Source organism: Gavialis gangeticus, unplaced genomic scaffold (assembly GCF_001723915.1).
Source record: "Gavialis gangeticus isolate Ggan-Ray unplaced genomic scaffold, GavGan_comp1, whole genome shotgun sequence".
In the NCBI taxonomy this organism is placed as follows: Eukaryota; Metazoa; Chordata; order Crocodylia; family Gavialidae; genus Gavialis; species Gavialis gangeticus.
In genome coordinates, this window is record NW_017729032.1 from 224714016 (window position 1) to 224718147 (window position 4132).

Genomic DNA, 4132 nt, shown 5'->3' on the forward strand with positions numbered 1-4132 from the left:
TCATCCACAGCTGCTGAGGCATGTGTGCCCCTCACATATGCATTCCCTCCACATACCTCCCCCATCCTCTCACACACCATAGGCACACAGAATCTTGGATGGGGGCAACAGGGAGGTGGGTGCCAATATATGAATTTGCCAATACATTTGACCAGGGTGCCATTCTCCCTAAGGCTGACTCTGAGTGGCACAAACCAACAATATTCAGCAGAAGGTATTTCAGATGGATTTTATTATCACTGATTCCTGACTTAACACTAGAGCTGATCAAATATTTTGTCACTTTTTTTTATTAGGGAAATGTTGTTTGTTTGAAGTTGAAACTTTTTGCAGAAAAGCACCAGTTTTGACATAATTGTTATTAATAAATTTTCCTCATAGCCACGATAGAAATTCTGGTCTATATGCCAGACAGGGAGCAATAGCAGAAGAGCTGCTAACCCAGTAGTCAAAACATACATTTGAAATGGTGGGAAACTGAGTTTTAAGCCCTTGTGTTGCCTGATTCAGGCCAAGGATTTGGGTTCTCATCACCCACTGGAATACTGTATTTTTCTTCAATGGTTTTCTCTTAATCTGTCCTGTTGGAGCAATTCCATTTTGGCACAATAATTAAGTTTTCCGTGGGCCAGAAAGACATGCTGAGACTGAGATTGGAATTGGAATTGATTCAGTCTATAGGTACTAATTAAAGTACTCACCTGGAATAGGGGAGCCTGATTTTTCTCTCTTATGTTTTTTAAAAACTTCCACATGTTTCAGTTTCCTCTTGATTATAGAGCAAGAACCCTGTCAAAATATTGAAATTTCATGGTACAAAAAAAAAAAGAAGCATTTCCTCCTCAAATCTAGTCAACCCTCAGTTTCCATTTTACATAAAAGAGGCCAGTGCCAACTAATTTCAGAATACCTGAAGAACCTTGAAAGCTGAGTTTTAATTCTTTACATTGAAAAAAATCACATATTTTAAAAGTCAATGAAAAGCAAATACCTAATGACCTCATGCACATTTTGTAAGAACACCATCACTGAAAAGAGAGGAGACTCCTCAAGTTTAAATTCATAATTTTTTAAGTTTTTCCCTTGATGGAAGAAGCCAGGGATGCTAGACTATAAGTAAAACTAAGGGAATATGGAAAAGTAACGTAATATCAACCATGATTCCTCTTAATTGACTAAAATATTAATGAGCTCCTGCTCATGAGGCAGTCTGTACAACCTCCCCCAATTAGAAGTTTATGTACGTTGTACATGAGAGGAGGACATCACTGTATATTAATATGGCTCCACAGTTTGGCTGCTTCTATTTCCTGCAATAGATTTTATTGGACATTCAGTGGGTGCAAGATGCATTACATAGTGTCACATCCTGTTCTACAAACCACGTTTCATTCAGGACACATAACGACAATTAATTAGGATTCCAAGAAGAGATAAGACATCCTCTGACCCTCAGACCACTGGAATGAGACTCAGGAGTACTGAATTTATAACTGCCTCATACTTCCCACGAGATAGTGGGCAAGATTATACAGTATATTCTATCTGAGTGCATAGATTTGGGATTGAAAAGGCTCTGCACTTACTAGGAGAGTGGTCTTATACAAACCTATTCTAGTGCTGTGATATTATCTGCCCTAAGACTAACTAACTTCCATATATTCAAGGCTTGGAGTAGTCAATTTTAAGAATATGATTAGAAGCCTTGAAAATGACAAGAACTAAGCAATTTCACCAATGCTCTTAGAAGCCTTGAAAATAAGGGGAGAAGCCTTGAGTCTGACTAGTTCCTATCATTTTCTGGGTTTCTAATAACAGCACTTGGTCCATTGCTTTTGCATCACCATTTCTCTATGGTAAAGAGGAATGTAATTATGTTAAAAAGTACACATTAGTGTTGAAAGATACTCTGTCTAGTCTCTTAACTGATATACAGACAGACAAGGTTTGCGGTGTAAACCAGTAGCTGACTACCTAATTCCCCCAGGATGGATTAAGCTTGCAGAGCCATTTTATCTGACTTGCAGAGCCATAGGCCTTTGGCAGTGTTTCAGCAGCAGAGTGTTTCTGTGAGGGGGCTTTAGGGGTAGAGGCTTTGCCTGTATTGTGGTGAGAAGCTGCCATGGTGGCTTTGGTGGGGAGGAGCAATAATTACAGCAGTGATAGCATATACCTGGTTGGAAGCAGTCGGTGATCAGAGATAAGCTCTATTAAAACAGCCCCACCACCACCCCGCCCCTGCCAAATGTTGCTGACCCAAGGAATAAGCAATAGGCAAAAAAATATATTATTGGTATTGTATTAAGCAGTTATGCAAATTATGTAATCCTCTGCTACACATAGAAGTGGAATAAACTGTAATGACGCATGTCAAAAAAGTCCAGATTAAGGTTGTATTAACAAAAATCTAAAATTTCCTTGCATGTGATTGCTTGAGGCTGCAACTTCATTGTAGCTGAGTCTCTTGAAAGTATTTTAACAAACTGCACTCCTGTCTTTGCAGTGACAGGACATTGGCAGCACCCTCATTTTCCTGCCTTACCTGTGGCACATTAAAGCATGTTTTATGATGTTTGAGCATTATGCCTGGTAGTTGTTGGTGAGGGTTGTGTGTATAGTTAAGAATACTTGACAGACACTTGTCTAGGAAGGCTTGGGTAGGGATGAACCTTCTTTGAGGAGTGGATTAAACTAGGAAACCTCCTGGGTCTCTTCCAGCCCTATTTTTCTATGATTCTATAATTCTTTTAACATCAGCTGTCTTGTTTATCCCTGTGTAATGAGATGCATAAACTATTTCCAAATGCTTTGCAAACTTGCCATGTTTGGTCATAGAAGTGATGGTACCAGGACTGATTTTGGTGAGCATCATAGTTGCACCCAGAAGCTTGCAAAGAACTTTTTCCCAACTACTTAGTTGGTTTAATAGAATATATCACATCTACCCAAAGAACCTTGCCAATAAGTTCAGGTAAATTATATCAATTTGACCCTTTTCTTCTTTGCCACTCCTCCAATGCATGCCTATCCATGTGCATGAAAAGTGATCCCTATTTACAGAAATGTGGCAAAAACCTAGGTTAGCTGTATCCCTGTTGCATCCATTTTGTTCCTTTGCACTTGTCCTTAGAGCTGCACTTTAAAGCTATTTTAAAATACAATAAACGTATTTTCTACAATTGAAGGACATTGAAATGTATATTCTCCTTCCTGGAAGGATTATCTGGAGGAATTAGGAAAAAATAAAATAAAGTTCTAAGTCTGACCTCCCATAAGTTCCAAAGCAGGAATCAGAAATGTAGAATATCTCATTAACACAGAAATGTCAAGCCTTAGATGAGTTCTGAGAGACTGCAAAAGGTAAAATTTATCTTTTAAATACCATGTGGTGGTAGCTCATTAAATTGAGACTAGGATTATTAACTAAACTGTCAACTAGAACTTGGAATGAATTATACTGAAATAGCACTTTGATTTACTCTCTGGGTACAAATATTTAAATTCTGCCTGTTTGTTCCCAAATTTTCACTGAAGACAATTAGATACAGAACAAAATGACAGACTTTTTAATGATAACGTATGTGATGTGTGGGTGTTTTGTGATGCAAAACCCATATTCGGCCTTTTTTTAACCAAAAAAATTATCCTTTGCATTGAGGTCTTTGTGAAAGTATAATGGGAAATTATAAAGTTGAAAGGCTCATAACAAAGTCTTCTGCCTCTTATTCCACTGCTAGAAATGGTGGAAGAATGGCCCAAATCTTAGGGTGTCAGCTTGGGAATGAGAAAACCCAGGTTCAGTCTCCTTCTCACAGTCTTGCTGTACCATAGTTTCCCATCTGTTACAACTGGCCATAAAATGGGAAGGTCCTTCACTAAAAACCAGAGGGGTAGCAGGGGAGCCCTATGCCTGGGGCAGCAGCAATATTTGGGTTGGTTACAGTGAGGAGGTCAGGTGCTACCAGCAGTGGCAGCTATTTCTGCACCACCTTCACCACCACCAAGAACCATGTCTTGGGCTGCTGCCCTGCTCAACCCTCCCCCTCTACAAACTGTACTACTACCAAGGGCTTTTAAAGAAACTAATATGCTACAGGGTGGGTGGGGGGGAATCATCTCATGGACTGAAATC